A 22,838-nucleotide genomic window follows, 5' to 3' on the forward strand; every position below is an offset into this window, starting at 1 on the left:
TTTCCTTAAATTATCCCTGCCTCTTACCAAAAGGTGCTGACATGTGCAATTCTCTCCCCGCTTCATCTCCTTATTTCCTTCCTATCCTTCAAATCTTAATTCAAGCATTCCTCCCTTGTGTCACAGTGACAAATACATCCGTGGCTGCCTGAGCTTTCCTGTTTTAGCTCTGGAAGTCCTGAGTCCTAGGAACACCTCAGTTCCGTGCAAATCAGGATGACTGCTCATCCCAGTCAAATCTCTCGATGATAAACAATTTTTAAAATGACAGCTTTATTGAAATATAATTCTTGGACCACAAAATTCATCCTTTTAAGATCCAGTATTTAGTAAACACACAGAGTTGTGCTCCATCACCACTATCTAATTTTAGAATATTTTCATCAATCCTAAAAGAAACACCATACCCATTAGTAGTGACTCCTCATTTCTCCCTCCTGCCAGCCCTTGGCAACCACTAATCTACATTTTGTCTCTATGACTTTGCCTATTCTAAACATTTCAGACAAATGTAATCATACAACACGTGGCTTCTTGTGACTGGCCTCTTTCCCTTAGCATGATGTTTTCAAGGTCCATCCGTACTAGAGCATGTATCAACACTTCATTCCTTTTTGTGGCCAAATAATACTTCACTGTATGGATAAACCACATTTTGTTTCTTCATTCATAAGATGAATACTCATTTATATGGATGTGAATATTCAGTCAGATATTGAGTTGTTCTCATTTTTTGGATATTATAAATAGTTCTGTGAATATTTATGTACAACTTCTTTATGGACATATGTTTTATTTATCTTGGAAATACACATAGGAGTGAAAATTTTATGTCATATGATAATGCTATGTATAAGATTTTGAGGGTCTTCCAAAATGTTTTCCAAAGAGGTTGAATTATTTTACAATCTTGCCAACAAAGTATTGTTGGCAATTTTTCTATGTCCCCTTCAACACTTGTTATTTTCTGTTTTTATTTTGATATATTTTGTTTTAATTTTAGCAGTGCTAGTGGGTATAAAGAGGAATCTCATTGTGGTTTTGTGGTGCATTTCCTCAATGACTAATAAGGTTGAGCATCTTTTAATGTGCTAATTAACTTTTACATCTTTTTGAAGAAATGTCTATTTAGATTATTTGATTATTTTTAAAATGAGCTTTTTATTATTGTTGCCATCTAATATATATATATATATATATATATATATATATATACTGGATACAATCCTTAATCAGATATACAATTTGCAAATATTTTCTACTGTTCTGTGTATTGCTTTTTAACTTTCTTGATAGTGTCCTTTGAAGAACAAAAATTTTTAATTTTGATAAAGTCCAACTTCTTTTTTCTTTTACTGCTTCTGCTTTTGGTGTGATATCTAAGAATGCCTAATCCATTAGTCACAAAGATTTATTTTATTCTTTATTCTAAGTATTTCATAGTTTTATCCCTTATATTTATCTCTATGACACGTTTTGAGTTGATTTTTGTGCATGCTATGAGGTGCCTATCACATGTATGTGCCTATCGCATCTTTGGCATGTGATATCCAGTTGTTTCTGCATCATTTGTTGGAAAGTCTTTTCCTTACCCACTGAAAAGTCTTGGCACCCTTGTCAAAAATAAGCTGACCACAAATATTAGAGTTTATTTCTGGACTATCAATTATATTCCATTGATCTATATGTCTATCCTTATGCCAGTACCACACAACCTGGGTTATTTTATCTTTGTAGTACCATTTGAAATGAAGTGTGAATCCCTAAATTTTTCCTTCTTTTTCAAGATTGTCTTGGCTCCTCTGAGTCATTGCACTTTCCCATGAATTTTAGGATCACCTTGTCATCTTCGGCAAGCTGGGGATGGTTGATTGTGTTAAATTGGTAAACCACTTTGGGGAGTATTCTCATTTTAACAATATTAAGTCATACAATCCATGACTTCCATTTATTACATGTTCTTTAATTTATTTCAACAGTTTGTAGTTTTCAAAGTATAAGTTTTACACTGATTTTCTAGCATTTATTAAGTATTTGATTCCTTTTAATGTTATTGTAAAGGAATTGTTCTTCTTAATTTCATTTTTGAATTGTTCATTGCTAGTGTATAGAAATAAAATTAGTTTTTTTGTATATTGATCCTGTATCTGCAATATTATTGAACTTATTATTTCTAATAATTTTTTGTAGATTCTGTATGATTTTCTATATAAGAAATTATGTTGTCTGTGAATAGATAAAGCTTTACTTCTTCCTTTCCAAACTGGATGCCATTTATTTCGTTTTCTTGTCTAATTGTCCTGTCTGGAACCTCCAGTACAGTATTGAATGTAATGGTGAGCATGGACATCCTTATATTGTTCCTATCTTAGGGGGAAGATTTCAGTTGCCATTGAATATGATGTTATCTGTGGATTTTTCATAGATGTCCTTTATTGAGATAAATAAGTTCATTTTAATCCTAGCTTCTTCAGTGTTTTGTCACAAAGAAGTGTTATGTTGTGTCAAATGGCTTTTATGGATTTATTGAGATGACCACGTGGCTTTATTGTTTTATTCTATTAATATAGTATACTACATTTACGTATTGAATTTTGTATGACAACAATCTTACATTCCTGGGATAAATCTCACTTGGTCATGGTGTGTAATCCTCTTACTATGCTGTTGGATTCAGCGTGTGAGTATTTTATTGAGGATATTTGTGTTTATGTTCATAAGGGGTCATAGGTTGTTATTTTCTTTACTTGTGATGCCTTTGTCTGGGTTTGGAACCAGGATAATACTAGTTTCATGGAATGAGTTGGGAAGTGTTCATGTCTCCTTGAATTTTGGAAGAATTTGCAAAGCACTTATGTGAATTCTTCTTTAAATGTTTAATGAAATTTACCAGTGAAGCCATTGGGACCAGGATGGTACTTTGTGGGAAGTTTTTGATTATTACTTCAATATTTTTACTTGTTATATATTTATTCAGGTCTCTATTTCTTGTGGGGTAACATTTAGCAGTTTGTGTGATTCTACACACTTGTGGTTCGCCTGTGGATTATCTATGTTGGCATAGAATTGTTCATATTATTTTCTTATAATCCTTTTTATTTCTATATGTATGATTAGTGGAAATGCCCACCTTCACTACCTACAATCTTTCTTGACTGTAGTGATTTGAACTCTCTTTTTCTCAGTCAGTTTAGCTAAAGTTTTGTCAACTGTATTGCTCCTCTCTAAGACAAAACTTTTTGTTTTATTTATTTTTCTCTATTATTTTCTATTCTCCATTTTTATTTATTTTTGCTCAGACCTTTATTATTCCCTTTCTTCAGCTTGCTTATATTTAATCAGCTCTTCTTTCTCTAGAGTCTTAGGGTAAAAGATCTTCTTTCTTAATAAAAGCACTTATGCTATGAATGTTTTTTCTAAGCACTACTTTAGCTGCATCTCTTAAGTTGATTCTATGCTGTGTTTTCGTTTTCATTCATATCAATTTCCCTTTGATTTATTTGTGATTCTCCAAACTTTTCTTTTGTTATTGATATCTTATTTTGATCCACTGTGGTTAGAGAATATATTTGGTATAATTTAATCCTTTTAAATTTATTAAGCTTTACTTTGAAAATAGTCTATAATGAAGAATGTTCCATGTGCACTTGGGAAAACTTTTTGCTATTGTTGAGTGGAATGTTCTATAGAAGTCTAGTTTCTTTATAGTGTTTCTCAGGTCTTCTATTTCCTTGTTGATTTTCCTTGTTGTTCTATCTATTATTGAGAATGGGGTGTGGAAATTTCTAAATACTATTATCAAATTGTCTGTTTCTCCTTGCATTCCTATCCTATCTAGTTTTCTGTATTTGGGGACTGTATTGTCAGATGTATGTGTATTTATAATTATTATACTTCCAGATAGATTGGCACTATTATTATTATAAAATGTTCTCCTTTGTCTCTAGAAATATTTTTTTGACTTAAAGACTATTTTGTTTGATATTAACGTAGCCACTCCAGCTCTCTTTCGATACTTGTTTACTTAGTTTATCTTTTTCCATTCTTTTATTTTCATCCAATTTTGTCTTGTATAAAGTACGTCTCTTGTAGACAGCATATAGCTGGATTATATATTTATCAGGTTGTGCCAACTTCTACCTTTTGATTAGAGTGTCATCAATTTACATTTAGGGATTTTACTGATAAGTTAGGATTTATATATACCATTTTCCTGTTTGTTTCTTATGTCTTTTTTTTTTTTTTTTTTTTCTTATGGTAAGCAGGCCTCTCACTGTTGTGGCCCCTCCCGTTGTGGAGCACAGGCTCCAGACACACAGGCTCAGTGGCCATGGCTCACGGGCCTAGCTGCTCCATGGCATGTGGGACCTTCCCAGACCAGGGCACAAACCCTTGTCCCCTGCATCGGCAGGTGGACTCTCAACCACTGTGCCACAAGGGAAGCCCTCTTATGTCATTTTTAATTTTGTTCCTTCATTCCTCCATTACTGATTTCTTTTGTGCAAAATACATATTTCTTAGTATATGTTAGAATATAAATTCCCTTCTTAATTTTTTCAGTACTTTTCTGTTATTTCCTTAGTAACTGTCCTGGGTATTACAATTACCGTATTAACTTAAAACAATGCAGTTCAAATAGATATCAACTTAATTTAATGATATATAGAAAAATGTGTTCCAATATAGCTCTGCCAGCTCACCACTTCTTTGTGCTATTTTTTAAAAACAACTATATTGTTTGTATTATAAACCAATCAACAGAGCTTTTAAATTATTATATTATGCAATTGTCTTATAAATCATATGGTAATGGTTTCAGTTTTTAACCATTGAGAACAATGTTAGCTGTGAGATTGTCATACATGGACTTTATTATGTTGAGGTAAGTTCTCTCTATGCCTACTTTCTGGAGGGTTTTTACAATAAATGGGTGTTGAATTTTGTCAAAAGATTTTCCTGCATCTATTGAGGTGATCATATGGTTTTTCTCCTTCAATTTGTTAATATGGTTTATCACATTGATTGATTTGCATATACTAAATAACCCTTGTATTCCAGGGATAAAGCCCACTTGATCATGGTGTATGATCCTTTTAATGTGCTGTAGGATTCTGTTTCCTAGAATTTGGTTGAGAATTTTGCATCTAGGCTCATCAGTGATATTGGCCTGTAGTTTTCTTTCTTTGCCTGGTTTTGCTATCAGGGTGATTGTAGCCTTGTAGAATGAGTTTGGGAGTGTTCCTCCCTCTGCTATATTTTGGAAGAGTTTGAGAAGGATAGGTGTTAGCTCTTCTCTAAATGTTTGATAGAATTTGCCTGTGAAGCCATCTGGTCCTGGGCTTTTGTTTCTTGGAAGATTTTTAATCACAGTCTCAATTTCAGTGCTTGTGATTGGTCTGTTCATATTTTCTATTTCTTCCTGGTTCAAGAACAAGACAAAGTTGTCCACTCTCACCACTATTATTCAACATAGTTTTGGAAGTTTTAGCTGTAGCAATCAGAGAAGAAAAAGAAATAAAAGGAATCCAAATCAGAAAAGAAGTAAAGCTGTCAATTTTTTGCAGACGACAGGATACTATACATACAGAATCCTAAAGATGCTACCAGAAAACTACTAGAGCTAATCAATAAATTTGGTAAAGTAGCAGGATACAAAATTAATGCACAGAAATCTCTGGCAATCCTATACACTAATGATGAAAAATCTGAAAGAGATATTAAGGAAATACTACCATTTATCACTGCAACAAAATGAAGAAAACACCTAGGAATAAAACTACCTAAGGAGACAAATAACCTGTATGTAGAAAACTATAAGACACTGATGAAAGAAACTAAAGATGATACAAACAGACGGAGAGACATACCATGTTCTTGGATTGGAAGAATTAACACTGTGAAGATGACTATACCCAAAGCAATCTAGAGATTCAGTGCAATCCCTATCAAAGTACCAATGGCATTTTTCACAGAACTAGAACAAAAATATTCACAATTTGTATGGAAACACAAAAGATCCCAAATAGCCAAAGCAATCTTGAGCAGAAAAAACCAAGCTGGAGGAATCAGGCTCCCTGACTTCAGACTATACTACAAAGTTCCAGTAATCAAGAGAGTATGGTCCTGGCACAAAAACAGAAATACAGATCAATGGAACAGGATAGAAAGACCAGAGATAAACCCACGCACCTATGGTCACCTTATTTTTGATAAAGGAGGCAAGAATATATAATGCAAAAAAGACAGCCTCTTCAATAATTGGTTCTGGGAAAACTGGACAGCTACATGTAAAAGAATGCAGTTAGAACACTCCCTAACACCATACACAAGAATAAACTCAAAATGGATTAAAGAACCAAATGTAAGGCCAGACACTATAAAATTCATAGAGGAAAACATAGGCAGAATATTCTATGACATAAATCACAGCAAGTTCCTTTTTGACCCACATCCTAGTGAAATGGAAATAAAAACAAAAATAAATAAATGAGACCTAATGAAACTTAAAAGCTTTTGCACAGCAACGGAAACCATAAACAAGTGAAAAGACAACAATCATAATGGGAGAAAATATTTGCAAGTGAAGCAACTGACAAAGGATTAATCTCCAAAATTTATAAGCAGCTCATGCAGCTCAATATCAGAAAAACAAACAACTCAATCCAAAAGTGGGCAGAGGATCTAAATAGACATTTATCCAAAGAAGATATACAGATTACCAACAAACACATGAAATGATGCTCAACATCTCTAATCGTTAGAGCAATCTCTAATCGTTAGAGCAAGTGTGAGGTGTCTCCTCACACTTGTCAGAATTTCCATCATCAAAAAATCTACAAACAATAAATGCTGGGGAGGGTGTGGAGAAAAGGGAACCCTCTTGCACTTTTAGGGGGAATGCAAATTGATACAGCTACTATGGAGAACAGTATGGAGGTTCCTTAACAATCTAAAAATAGAACTACCATATGACCCATCCATCCCACTACTGGGCATATACCTTGAGAAAACCATAATTCAAAAAGAGTCATGTACCACAATGTTCACTGCAGCTCTCTTTACAATAATGAGGACATGGAAGCAACCTAAATGTCCATCAACAGCTGAATGGATAAAGAAGATGTGGCACATATATACAATGGAATATTATTCAGCCCTAAAAAGAAATGAAATTGAGTTATTTGTAGAGAGGTGGATGGACCTAGAGTCTGTCATACAGAGTGAAGTAAGTCAGAAAGAGAAAAACAAATACCATATGGTAACACATATATATGGAATCTAAACAAACAAAAAAGCTTCTGAAGAACCTAGGGGCAGGACAGAAATAAAGACACAGACATAGAGTAGGAATTGAGGACACGGGAAGGAGGAAGGGTAAGCTGGGACGAAGTGAGAGAGTGGCATGGACATATATACATTACCAAATGTAAAATAGATAGCTAGTGAGAAGCAGCTGCATAGCACAGGGAGATTAGCTTGGTTCTTTGTGACCACCTAGAGGGGTGGGTTAGGGAGGGTGGGAGGGAGACACAAGAAGGAGGAGATATGGGGATATAGGTATACATATAGCTGATTCACTTTGTTATAAAACAGAAACTAACACACCATTGTAAAGCAATTATACTCCAATAAAGATTTTTTTTAATTAATAATAAAAAAAGAAAATAAATAAAACAAATCATATGGAAATAAAAAGTTATAAACAAATAGACATTTAAACAGTTTTTTGTAATTTTATATGTAGTTATCTTTACTGGTGCTTTTATTTCTTCATGTAGATTTGAGTTACTGTCTAGTTTCCTGTCAATTCAGCCTGAAAGATTTAGTAGTTTTTGTTGTAGAGCAGCTATATTAGCAATGAATTCTCTCAGTTTTTATTTATCTGGGAATGTATCGCTTTTCCTTCATTTTTGAAAGATAGTTTTTCTAGATATAGAATATCTTTTTTAATATAAATTTTTGATTGACAAGTTTTTGTTGTTGTTGCTGTTGGTTTTTTGTTTTTTATTTTTAACTTTCTGTATTTTGAATATGTTATCTTACTGCCTTCTTGTCTCCATAGTTTCAGATGTGAAGTTAGATGTTTTTGTTGAAAACTGGAAATTTAAAAAAATACAATGTGGTAACTCTGTAAATAAGATTATATTCCTTTCCCCAAGGTTTAGTGTAATTGCTATTTTTTATTATTTCTGCTGTTTGTTTAATGACTTTCCTGGAATAATTTTTTAAACTTTGTGTTCTTTGTCATATACAGTCACAAGTCTCTGCTCAGTTGATTTACTGTTTAGTTAATAATTGGACAGATATTTCCATAAGTTTCTTAAACCAATAAGTGGCCAGCTCCCGTTGTGGGGCTTTGTGTGTGTTGGGATACACCTTCAGTATGTCAGTAGGCAGTTTTCAATTCTGCCTTAGCCTTCTCCACATACTTGTGCAGAGCTTCAAGGTCAGCCAGAAGTGAGAGATTAAGAATTTTTCAGGTCTTTCCTAGGCATATGTACACCATTGCACATGCTCTTCACCTTCTAGATTCCCATGAATATTTCAGAGATTTTCAAAGACTTCTATTGACCACTTATCCCCCAGGTTTTTCTTTTAAGATTTTGTTCAGCCTTTGGTTATCCCAAACTTGTATTACAGCGTTAGGTAACTGCACTTTTAAACAATTACCACTGATTGTTCATGTCAAATACTCTAAGATAGAGCTAGTTATCCAGGATAATCTCTGAGTCAGGTAAAATAAATGAAGTTGCTGTGAATGAAACTTTTCATGGCGCTCCCAGAGAGGTAAAATCAAATAGTGATAGTAATTCTCTGGATTTGGGTTTGGACTGCTCCAAATATATTCTGCCCCTCCTGTGGCTGCTAGAATGCTGGTTTTCCCGGAAAGCACAGTCACAGGCTGTTGACTTTAAAAATTACTGCAGAGCTGGAAAAAGGATGTGGGAATCAGACAAGTTAAAAAACCTCAAACTCATTGTTCTTATTGAGAGTCACCCATTTATCTTGAATAAACACTACTCAGATTGTTGCAAGACTTTGGTTATTTTTCAGTTCTGAAAAAGTTGAGTTTGATCATCTTTGCCAGTGTATTTGCTGCTTTTATGAAGGAGAGGGTGTTCAGACACCCTTATTCCACCATTATGGTGTTGTTCCTAGTTATAAATTCTTGTAACACTGCAAACATTTCTTTTCTTAAAACACAAAAACATTTTAAAGCACTATTTTAAGCTCTTTTTTGTAAGCATGAATCACTGTTATATTTTGCATACAATTTAATTACTGTCTTTTACCCTCATTACATCTAAGTTCTGTGAAGATAGGTATATCTACTTTGGTTATTATGATATTCTCGGCTCCTTGCACTGTACCTGACACCTAACAGGAGCTGAAAGATATTGGCTAATTAATGAATGCTAACTGCTCATGAAAGCACACAAGATGGACGTGATAGCAGAAATACTAGAAACCATGGAATTCCTTTAAGACCTATTGCAATATGGTGAAATATATTTAGTAGACGTGTCCAAAGTAGTTCTCTTGGGAATTGTAAAATGTCAGAAATAGGACTATAGTCATCTGCTTTCCAGATTTGTTCCAAGTACAATAAAGAATAAATGGGACTCAATTCCTCGACCTCCTGACCCTAAAGTTCCACAGAAGTTCTGTTATAGCATCTGAAAATGGTGACTGCTGCTAATGTGCCGTGAATGATTTCTGTTTCCAATACCATCTTATTTTTTCAGATGGGAGGGATGGTGATCTGCATCAGGACTATTGTGTGGGTGAACATATCTTTGTAAACTAGGCTTTAGAAGAGAGATCACAAAACACCATCATGCAGTGTTCTTGGAAAGATCAGAGTGTGGCAGCATCACAGCCTAGGAGCATTCTCTGTGCACTTTCTATCACCCACTCTGTTTGCTTTCCTTCATGCCTCTGTTTCTCCCACTGTGCTACTTTGGTGGCTAACCACTGAAGACAGAAGACTGGTAAAGAAAACTAATAAAGAAGATTTTGGTAAACAATGTCATTTGTAGACTTGCTTTCTCCTTTACTTTGTAAGTATAAACTGAGCCTGGGCAGTCATCTGAGTTTCCTGACACTAGGAACATAAATCAGACTGCTTGGTAAAAACAATCTGACATTGTAACCAGATGTGAAAAGCATAGCTAGATACTGTAGGTAAGAAAAAGAAAAAAGTTACTATTTGAAGTGACTAGTATTGTGTTTGGTTAACAACTTGGCATGAATTAACAAGGAAATGTGGCACTTGGGGACATCCAAGACCTTGAGTGGCTCACGGTGAGCCTCTGTGAAAAGGAAAGAGACCCTGGCCAGAGGGAGATATGATGTCATAACTTCGTTTCAATTGCAAGCAAAGTAATTTCATGAGATGCAAAAAAATCTCACTCATTTTGCACCTCCTCAAACACTTGAGTGTTGAACAAGAATCTTTTTCTAGGTAGCTTTTCATATTTTCATTGCATATAAAAGTATTGCATGTTCATCTGTTCAAGAAGTAAGGCACATATTTGTCATGGTATAGCTCTGAATGGATGGAAAGTAAAAGGACTGCAGAAATGAAAGAGATTGTTCACGTTTTCCTAAAAAACTTGCTTAGACCACTTCTTCCATTGTCTGGGAGAAGAAATAAAACCCAGCAGCATTTCAGGTGGCATCAGAGCTACCCCATTCAGCAAGATTTCTCCTGAAGAGGAAAGGAGAAAGCTTATGACTGGGTATATTTTTCCCACTTATGAGATCTACAGTACAGTCCAAGGTAGTGGTTATTAACCATTCTGAATCTCACTGGTGTGAAATAAGTAACATATAATGTTACAAGTAAAACACTGTTCCTAAACATAGTTAAAGCACTATATGTTGCAAATGAATTACTTTTTAAAATATAAATTAGACCTGATTCAAGAATATCTTTATGATGATGTCAGTCTCACAAAGTTTCAACATAAAAATATTACTTGGACTTGGAGGAAATATTTTATTTCTCTCTTTTTGAACTGTTTTGTGTACTGTTTATATACATTTTAATTATATGTACTTATCTATGACTTATGAGGCCATGCTATTCTACTTGATTGCATCATTTACCCTTAATTATATCTAAAGCCAGAATGAGGTTATATTTGATGAATCTAACAGGCAGGATCAAAAGTAAAAGGAAGCCTTTGAGGGCTTCAAGTTACTATATTAAAGTGCATCAGTAATTTTCAGGGGAAGATGGCGGAAGAGTAAGACGCGGAGATCACCTTCCTCCCCACAGATATACCAGAAATACATCTACACGTGGAACAACTCCTACAGAATACCTACTGAACGCTGGCAGAAGACCTCAGACCTCCCAAAAGGCAAGAAACTCCCCACGTACCTGGGTAAGGCAAAATAATAAACAGAGACAAAAGGATAGGCATGGGACCTGCACCAGTGGGAGGGAGCCGTGAAGGAGGAAAGGTTTCCACACACTAGGAAGCCACTTCGGGGCTGGTGACTGTAGGTGGCAGAGGGGGGAAGCTTCGGAGCCACAGAGGAGAGCACAGCAACAGGGGTGCAGAGGGCAAAGCGGAGAGATTCCCACACAGAGGATCGGTGCCGACTAGCACCCACCAGCCCGAGAGGCTTGTCTGCTCACCCGCCGGGGCGGGCAGGGCTTGGAGCTGAGGCTTGGGCTTCGGTTGGAACACGGGGAGAGTACTGGGGTTGGCAGCGTGAACACAGCCTGCAGGGGGTTAGTGCACCACGGCTAGCCGAAAGGAAGTCCGGGGAAAAGTCTGGACCCGCCGAAGAGGCAAGAGACTTTTTCTTCCCTCTTTGTTTCCTGGTGTGCGAGGAGAGGGGATTGAGAGCGCTGCTTAAAGGAGCTCCAGAGATGGGCGCGAGCCGCGGCTAAAAGCGCAGACCCCAGAGATGGGCATGAGATGCTAAGGCTGCTACTGCCGCCACCAAGAAGCCTGTGTGTGAGCACAGGTCACTATCCACATCCCCCTTCCGGGGAGCCTGTGCAGCTCGCCACTGCCAGGGTCCCGGGATCCAGGGACAACTTCCCCGGGAGAATGCACGGAGCGCCTCAGGATGTTGCAACATCCCACCGGCCTCTGCCGCCGCAGGCTCACCCCTCACTCCGTGCCCCTCCCTCCCCCCAGCCTGAGTGAGCCAGAGTCCCCAAAGCAGCTGCCCCTTTAACCCCATTCTGTGTGAGCGAATAACAGACGCCCTCCAGCGACCTACACGCAGAGGCGGGGCCAAATCCAAAGCTGAGCCCCTGGGAGCTGTGAGAACAAAGAGAAAGGGCAATCTCTCCCAGCAGCCTCAGGAGCAGTGGATTAAAGGTCCACAATCAACTTGATGTACCCTGCATCTGTGGAATACCTGAATAGACAACGAGTCATCCCAAATTGAGGAGGTGGACTTTGAGAGCAAGATTTATGATTTTTTCCCCTTTTTCTCTTTTTGTGAGTGTGTATGTGAATGCTTCTGTGTGAGATTTTGTCTGTATAGCTTTGTTTCCACCATTTGTCCTAGGGTTCTATCCATCTGTTTTTTTAATCTTTTTTCTTTTTCTTAATAATTATTTTTTATTTTAATAACTTTATTTTATTTTATCTTACTTTATTTTATTTTACTTTATCTTCTTTCTTTTATTCCTTCCTTCCCTCCTTCCCTCCTTCCTTCCTCCCTCCCTCCCTCTCTTGCTCCCTCCCATCATTTTTTCTTTCTTTCTTTCTTTCTTTCTTTCTTTCTTTCTTTCTTTCTTTCTTTCTACTTCTACTAATTCTTTCTTTCCACTTTTTCTCCCTTTTATTCTGAGCCATGTGGATGAAAGTCTTTTGGTGCTGCAGCCAGGAGTCAGTACTGTGCCTCTGAGGGGGGAGAGCCAACTTCAGGACACTGGTCAAAAGAGACCTCCCAGATCCACATAATATCAAACAGTGAAAATCTCCCAGAGATCTCCATCTCAACACCAGTAGCCAGCTTCACTCAATGACCAGCAAGCTACAGTGCTGGACACCCTATGCCAAACAACTAGCAAGACAGGAACACAACCCCAACTATTAACAGAGAAGCTGCCTAAAATCATAATAAGTCCACAGACACCCCCAAACACACCAAGAGACGTGGACTTGCCCACCAGAAAGGCAAGCTCCAGCCTCATCCACCAGAACACAGGCACTAGTCCCCTCCACCAGGAAGCCTACACAACCCACTGAACCAACCTTAGCCACTGGGGACAGACACCAAAAACAATGGGAACTACGAACCTGCAGCCTGCAAAAGGAGACCCCAAATACAGAAAGATAAACAAAATGAGAAGACAGAAAAACACACAGCAGTTGAAGGAGCAAGATAAAAACCCACGAGACCTAACAAATGAAGAGGAAATAGGCAGTCTACCTGAAAAAGAATTCAGAATAATGATAGTAAAGATGATCCAAAATCTTGGAAATAGAATAGACAAAATGCAAGAAACAGTTAACAAGGACCTAGAAGAACTAAAGATGAAACAAGCAACGATGAACAACACAATAAATGAAATTAAAAATACTCTAGATGGGATCAATAGCAGAATAACTGAGACAGAAGAACGAATAAGTGACCTGAAAGATAAGATAGTGGAAATAATTACTGCAGAGCAGAATAAAGAAAAAAGAATGAAAAGAACTGAGAACAGTCTCAGAGACCTCTGGGACAACATTAAACACACCAACATTTGAATTATAGGGGTTCCAGAAGAAGAAGAGAAAAAGAAAGGGACTGAGAAAATATTTGAAGAGATTATAGTTGAAAACTTCGCTAATATGGGAAAGGAAATAGTTAATCAAGTCCAGGAAGCACAGAGACTCCCATACAGGATAAATCCAAGGAGAAATATGCCAAGACACATATTAATCAAACTGTCAAAAATTAAATACAAAGAAAACATATTAAAAGCAGCAAGGGAAAAACAACAAATAACACACAAAGGAATCCCCATAAGGTTAACCGCTGATCTTTCAGCAGAAGCTCTGCAAGCCAGAAGGGACTGGCAGGACATACTGAAAGTGATGAAGGAGAAAAACCTGCAACCAATATTACTCTACCCAGCAAGGATCTCATTCAGATTTGATGGAGAAATTAAAAGCTTTACAGACACGCAAAAGCTGAGAGAGTTCAGCACCACCAAACCAGCTTTACAATAAATAGTAGAGGAACTTCTCTAGGCAAGAAACACAAGAGAAGGAAAAGACCTACAATAACGAACCCAAAACAATTAAGAAAATGGGAATAGGAACATACATATCGATATTTACCTTAAATGTAAATGGACTAAATGCTCCCACGAAAAGACAACAATTGGCTGAATGGATACAAAAACAAGACCCATATATATTCCATCTACAAGAGATTCACTTCAGACCTAGAGACACATACAGACTGAAAGTGAGGGGATGGAAAAAGATATTCCATGCAAATGGAAGCCAAAAGAAAGCTGGAGTAGCAATTCTCATATCAGACAAAATAGACTTTAAAATAAAGACTATTAGAAGAGACAAAGAAGGACACTACATAATGATCAAGATATCGATCCAAGAAGAAGATATAACAATTGTAAATATCTATGCACCCAACATAGGAGCACCTCAATACATAAGGCAAATACTAACAGCCATAAAAGGGGAAATCAACAGTAACACATTCATTATAGGGGACTTAACATCCAACTTTAACCAAGGGAGAGATCAACTAAAATGAAAATAAATAAGGAAATACAAGCTTTAAATGACAGATTAAACAAGATGGATTTAACTGTAATTTATAGGACATTCCATCCAAAAACAACAGAATACACTTTCTTCTCAAGTGCTCATGGAACATTCTTCAGGAGAGATCATATCTTGGGTCAAAAATCAAACCTTGGTAAATGTAAGAAATTTGAAATCTTATTAACTGTCTTTTCAGACCACAATGCTATGAGACTAAGTTTCAATTACAGGAAGAAAACTGTAAGAATACAAACATATGGAGGCTAAACAATACGCTATTAATAGCCAAGAGACCACTGAAGAAATCAAAGAGGAAATCAAGAAATGCCTAGAAACAAATGACAATGAAAACACGATGTCCCCAAACCTATAGGACACAGCAAAAGCAGTTCTAAGAGGGAAGTTTATAGCAATAAAATCCTACCTCAGGAAACAAGAAAAATCTCAAGTAAACAACCTAACCATACACTTACAGCAATTAGAGAATGAAGAAAAACAAAGTTAGCAGAAGGAAAGAAATCATAAAGATCAAATCAGAAATAAATGAAAAAGAAATGAAGAAAACAATATCAAAGGCCAATAAAACTAAAAGCTGGTTCTTTGAGAAGATAAACAAAATTGATAAACCATTACCAGACGCATGAAGAAAAAAAAAAGGAGAAGACTCCAATCAACAGAATTAGAAATGAGAAAGGAGAAGTAACAACAGACACTGCAGAAATACAGAGGATCATGAGGGATTACTACAAGTAACTATATGCCAATAAAATGGACAACTGGGAAGAAATGGACAAATTCTTAGAAAACAACAACTTTCTGAGACTGAACAAGGAAGAAATAGAAAATATAAACAGAACAATCACAAGCACTAAAATTGAAACTTTGATTAAAAATCTTCCAACAAACAAAAGCCCAGGACCAGATGGCTTCACAGGCAAATTCTATCAAACACTTAGAGAAGAGCTAACACCTATCTTTCTCAAAGTCTTCCAAAATATAGCAGAGGGAGGAACACTCCCAGACTCATTCTACAAGGCCACCATCACCCTGATATCAAAACCAGACAAAGATGTCACAGAAAAAGAGCACTACAGGCCAATACCACTGATGAACATAGATGCAAAAATTCTCAACAAAATACTAGCAGACAGAATCCGACAGCACATTAAAAGGATCATGCACCATGATCAAGTGGGGTTTATCCCAGAAATGCAAGGATTCTTCAATGTATGCAAATCAATCAGTGTGATACACCATATTAACAAACTGAAGGAAAATAACAATTTGATAATCTCCATAGATGCAGAAAAAACTTTTGAAAAAATTCAACACCTATTTATGATAAAAACTCTCCAGAAAGTAGGCATAAATGGAACTTGCCTCAACATAATAAAGGACATATATGACAAACCCACAGCCAACATCGTCCTCAGTGGTGAAAAACTGAAACCATTTCCACTAAGATCAAGAACAAGACAAGGTTGCCCACTCTCACCACTATTATTCAACATAGTTTTGGAAGTTTTAGCCACAGCAATCAGAGAAGCAAAAGAAATAAAAGGAATCCAAATCAGAAAAGAAGAAGTAAACCTATCACTGTTTGCAGATAACATAATACTATACATAGAGAATCCTAAAGATGGTACAAGAAAACTACTAGAGCTAATCAGTGAATCTGGTAAAGTAGCAGGACACAAAATTAATACACAGAGATCTCTTGAATTCCTATATACTAATGATGAAAAATCTGAAAGAGGAATTAGGGAAACACTGCCATCTACCATTACAACAAAAAGAATAAACCTACCTAAGGAGACAAAAGACCTGTATGCAGAAAATTATAAGACACTGATGAAAGAAATTAAAGTTGATACAAACAGTTGGAGAGATATACCATGTTCTTGGGTTGAAAGAATCAACATTGTGAGAATGACTATACTACCCAAAGCAATCTACAGATTCAGTGCAATCTCTATCAAATTACCAATGGCATTTTTCACAGAATTAGAACAAAATATTTCACAATTTGTATGGAAACACAAAAGACCCAAATAGCCAAAGCAATCTTGAGAAAGAAAAACAGAGTTGGAGGAATCAGGCCCCCTGGCTTCAGACTATACTACAAAGCCCCAGTAATCAAGACAGTATGGTACTGGCACAAAAACAGAAATACAGATCAATGGAACAGGACAGAAAGACCAGAGATAAACCCATGCACATATGGTCATCTTATTTTTGATAAAAGAGGCGAGAATATACAATGGAGAAAAGACAGCCCCTTCAATTATTGGTGCTGGGAAAACTGGACAGCTACATGTAAAAGAATGAAATTAGAACACTCTCTAACACCATACACAAAAATAAACTCAAAATGGATTAAAGACCCAAATGTAAGGCCAGACACTGTAAAACTCTTAAAGGAAAACATAGGCAGAACACTCTCTGACATAAACCACAGCAACATCCTTTTTTGCCCCATGTCCTACAGTAATGAAAATTAAAACAAAGATAAACAAATGGAACCTAATTAAACCTAAAAACTTTTGCACAGGAAAGGAAACCAGAAACAATACAAAAAGACAGCCTTCAGAATGGGAGAAAATATTTGCAAACGAAACAACAGACAAAGGATTAATCTCCAAAATATACAAGCAGCTCATGCAGCTCAATATCAAAAAAAACAAACAACCCAATGTAAAAATGGGCAGAAGACCTAAATAGACATTCCTCCAAAGAAGATAAACAGATTGCCAAGAAACACACAAAAGAATGTGCAACATCAGTAATCATTAGAGAAATGCAAATCAAAACTACAATGTGGTATCACCTCAAACTGGTCAGAATGGCCATCATCAAAAAATCTACAAACTATAAATTCTGGAGAGGGTGTGGAGAAAAGGGAACCCTCATACACTGTTGGTGGGAATGTAAATTGATACAGCTACTATGGAGAACAGTATGGAGGTTCTTTAAAAAACTAAAAATAGAACTACCATATGACCCAGCAATCCCACTACTGGGCATATACCCTAAGAAAACCATAATTTAAAAAGAGTCATGTACCACAATGTTCATTGCAGCTCTATTTACAATAGCCAGGACATGGAAGCAACCTAAGTGTCCATCGACAGATAAATGGATAAAGAAGATGTGGCACATATACACAATGGAATATTACTGTGCCCAAAAAAGAAATGAAATTGAGTTATTTGTAGTGAGGTGGATGGACCTAGAGTCTGTCATACGAGTGAAGTAAGTCAGAAAGAGAAAAACAAATACTGTATGCTAACACATATACATGGGATCTAAAAAAAAAAATGTTTCTGAGGAACCTAGAGGCAGGACAGGAATAAAGACACAGACATAGAGAATGGAATTGAGGACAAGGGGAGGGGAAATGGTAAGCTGGGATGAAGTGAGAGAGGGGCATTGACATATATACACTACCAAATGTAAAATAGATAGCTAGTGGGAAGCAGCTGCATAGCACAGGGAGATCAGCTCGGTGGTTTGTGACTCCCTAGAGGGGTGGGATAGGGAGGGTGGGAGGGAGAGAGATGCAAGAGGGAAGAGATATGGGAACATATGTATATGTATAACTGATTCACTTTGTTATAAAGCAGAAACTAACACACTAAATGTATATCCTTTAAATAAGAGTTCATGTCAACATCTACTCTGGAGACAAAGCAGATAACTTTTTAAAGAGTAATCTTTAGTTGTTATCTTCAAAATAATTTTTATCTATAGAGCCATTTTGAGATGGAGGATAAGTGATATGCTTGCCAAGGGAAACCCTATCATGATTGGAAGAGAGGTCATGACAGGTTTTTACAAAGAAAAGAGGAGGGATGCCTTTATTTCCTAAGATTGTTTTTTTCTGCTCTTACAGTAAAAGAAAAAAGAGGCAGAAACAAAAATTGCCTTTTCTGCTCCTTATTCACTCTGTGAATTCATAGAAAGTCTCATGATAATGAGCCTCCAAGAATGTCCAAGCCCCATGACAACATTTTTTAGCATTGTATAATTTATTACTTGAATGTGACATTTTTACCCCTGTATTCATGTTTGTTCTTCCCACCTAGAATGTATACTACTTATAGTAAAGGACTACATTTTATAATTATTTTACCCAAGTGTCCTGTGCATAGTTAAGCACTCAAAAAATGAGTTATTATTTTTAACTTAATCCATCATTTTAATATAGAAAAATAATAATTTTGGATAAAATATGAGACATTCCTATGTCTCTCCATTAGCTATTTAGAAATGTTAACATATGCTGGATATATACACTCATAAAGAGGTGTCCTAGGGCAGGGTCTGTGTTTTTCTTCCTGCCTGTATCCCAAGCTCTGGGGACGGTATCTGGCACATATAAATGTTTAATAAATAACTGTTAAATGAATGGATCTCAGTGTTTATGGTTATAACTGATGAGAGTGCAAGTATAGGGTCAACATGCAAATAAGCTTTTCTACTCAGGCAGTCTTTAAAAAATATTGTTTTAAATCAAAAAGTTAAGTACCAAAGCTCCTTTTAAAAATACAGATAATTTGGGAAATGACTCAGAAACAAGATAAAGATGTCACAACTGTGAACAAAAATAGGTAGGTGTAAATAATGTATTTATAATCATAAATTTTCTGAATACTTTAGGAGGCTATTAGGAGAGTACCTCTTTAAAAAGAGATATCTCTTTTAAAAAATTTAAAGTGATAGACTTACCTGAAAACTTGTCTTCATGTTATGGTGAGAGTTTGTTTTTTTTTTTTTTTCTCTCTAACATTTCACATCAAACTGCTCTCTAGCCTTGAAGATAATGCCTTGGCTAAAAACATTTCACTGAAATCTAGCTTTTCTTTAGTCAAACCCAGAAAGGGGGTGGTCCAGGGCATGAACCTACTGAGGATAATTTACCCAAAACATGGAAGATCCAATTCTTCATTCAAGCCTTAATGTGGACATCAATGGAATATAGGAAATTGATGAGCTAACAATATTAATACCATTTTTCAACAGTTACTAGAGTCCAAAAATTGTGTAAAATATTTTAAATAAGTTATTACTAACCTGTATGATAAAATTACAAGGTAGATATTAGTGTCACATCTTGGAGGTGGGGAAATTGAAAATCAGAGATATAAAATGATTTAGCTAAGGATGCTTTGATGTGACCAAGCTGAGATTTAAATTTAAGTCTGTTTGGCTAGCAAAGCTCAAATCCCAAGCTTTTCCCTCTACACTACCCAACCTCATATAACTCCAGAAGCTTCACCTCATCCAGCCATGTCTTTGATCATCTGTGTCTCAACACACACTTTTATCCTAATCTTGGCTTTGCCCAATCTCAGTCATTATTCATTCAGTCTCAGATTACCCAAGACACACTGCTGTCATTGTTCAGGTCAACCCCTAATGACCAGGAGAATGATTTATGGAAAAGATTAGCTGAGGCTTAGCACTTATCTCTAGTGGGTGTTTTTAAAGGGAAACTGGAGAGTACAGTGAAGAAAGTTTGGGATTTGAGCTTCATAGTCAGACAGAATTACATTTAAATCTCAACTTTGTTGATTTGCAGCATCCTTATTAGTTAAGTGACTTCACATCCATGAGCATGATTTCCCCATTTATAAAATCACATCTCTGCTTGAAGACCACTGACACTGCTTGTTGAAACTAAAACTGAAACATGGAGAAGACACAGAAACACAGAGCTCCACCAGGCATTCTTGCAGCCAAGAATGAGACCTGCAAGCCTGATGCTCTGAAAGGAGGTGGCACATGTATTACTGTTCTTAATGACTGTCACTCATTTATTTTGGGATGTCGATATCTATAACTCAGAATAGCCCCTGCTAATGACTCAATGGTGAGTCCAATAATGTGATGCAATTTTTTCTACCTAGAAATATCTGGTAAAGACTGTGGTTGTAAGAAAAAGATATGGGCTTGACCATTGCCTTTGTCACACACATTGTCTTCACAGAGCAGTATAGACATGAGGTATTTAAGATCACAAGGGTAAATAAGATTTAAGGAACCAATGCATCTCTATTCTTTCATTGATATATCTGTCCCATTTATGTAGCAACACCCTAATCTGATATAATGACCAACTCACAATGGCAAAGGTCAGGCAGGGTGTATGTACCATTTCAGGCATTTAAAAGAGTTTCTATTAAGTTTATTGAGTATGTGAAAAAGGATGTTTTAAGAACTAGTTTTAGATATTATGGATAGCCACACCTATCTTTTCTAACAAAGAGTAGGTTTAAGGTAAACTAATAGACATAGTATAAAAAATCATAACGGTTAAGCTTTTTTAAAAGGGGTGGTGGGGAGAAAAATTAATTGCTAGTGAGAAAAAATTTTACCAGGAATCCATGATAAAGCTATTAAAATTAGGTACTATGCATTGTGCACTCAGACAAGAAAAGCAGCTTAGATGGTGAGAGGACCACGTGTTTTCCTTCCTCTTCAAAAAATGTTTTTTTTTTCCTTCATAAGAGAAGAAAGGGGGGGGAAAAAACCCTCTTTCTTAACGTTTACTACATATCAGGAATTACCTCATAACTTTACACGTACTAACAGATTTAATTTTTACAACAATCCAATAAATTAAGCAATCTCAGAGGTCAGCAAACTATGACCCATGAATCCAGACAGATGCCTATTTTATTACGACCTGTGAGCTAGGGACATTTTTTTACATTTTAAAAAGGTTACATTTTGAATGGTTATATAATTATCTATATAATCTATCTCTTGGCTTGCAAAGTCTGAGTTATCTATCGTCTGATCGTTTCAGGAAAATTTTGCTAACCACTGTGCCATATTTTCATTGCACTATTGCAGACGAGAAAATTGAGGCAGTCAGTTCTCTTCTGTTTCCAAACAGTAGGACAAGAATTTGAACTCAGGAGGTTTCGTTCTCAAATGTGAGCTCTTCACTGCTTTGCTGCACTGCAGCTCAGAGCTGGGGGCCATCTGACTTGACTATTAGGGGAAAGTCCAGTTAAAAACCAGGCCCTCTGTCGAAATGCTTAGAATCACTGCGTTAGAACTATAGGTGAAAAAGCTGAGCTTTGCCACAGGGAACAATCGGCTTTAACAAAAGCCAAAAATAGGTCTGAGAGAAACCTTGAAGGACAGAGTGGTGGCACTGAAGTAAAGCCAGAACTCCCACAGGACACATACAGAACAGGGACAAAAGAAAGGACATATGATCAACATAGCATCTTCTGGATTTTAACAAGTTTCAGGAACTCAGAGAGCAATTCCCTTTTTTCTCCAGGAGGTGAAAATCAGAAGAATAATGAAGATGGTCAAATGAGGCTGCATGGAGCCAGGGCAAAGAAACATGCTCTGAGCTCACCAACCACTAGACCAGGGCCAATGAGTGACCCACTAGAGCAACCACAGGACATCTGTGCTTGGCTACCAGTCCAGTTCTGAAACCAACATCCGGTGACATTTGCCTTGCTTGTATCTTTCAAGCATAAATATTTTCTACTCCTGTGCGGTATCTTAGCTTTTGTTTAAGGTGCTACTTATACCCCTTCAAGAAATATTGGATGTATGAAATGGAACAAACCAAACTCTGGTACATCTTTAAGTAGAGAGAAAGGGAGAACCTCTGAAGATTGTAGCTCTGGAGACAACAACTCTGATCAATAAGCAACCACAGCCAACACAGAGAGAGGTGGGAAGCATCAGAAAACAGATGTGTGTCTGCCCACCAACAGGGCAGACCTGCCTCCCAGTGTGTTCCATCAGGAATGCGTGGTACTGGGGGCTCCAGCCTTCACTGCCAGCCTGCCTGCTCCTGAAGCAAATCTCAGGGGCACGTCTGAAGTGAAAGCAGAGGCTGAAGGTGAGGAGGCAGAAGGGTGAAAAGGAGGGCAGTGGTCTGCAAAACAGAGACCCAGACCAGGGCAGCGATAGCCTAGATTTTCTTAACCTGTGAGCCTCTGTTACATCACTGGTAACATGGGCACGGGCTTCTCTACCACACAGGTATTTTGTTACTATTAGAAAAAGTGAAATACTTGGTCCTTTTGTTTGTATGTAAAAGAC

Source organism: Phocoena phocoena, chromosome 8, assembly GCF_963924675.1.
Source record: "Phocoena phocoena chromosome 8, mPhoPho1.1, whole genome shotgun sequence".
In the NCBI taxonomy this organism is placed as follows: domain Eukaryota; kingdom Metazoa; phylum Chordata; class Mammalia; order Artiodactyla; family Phocoenidae; genus Phocoena; species Phocoena phocoena.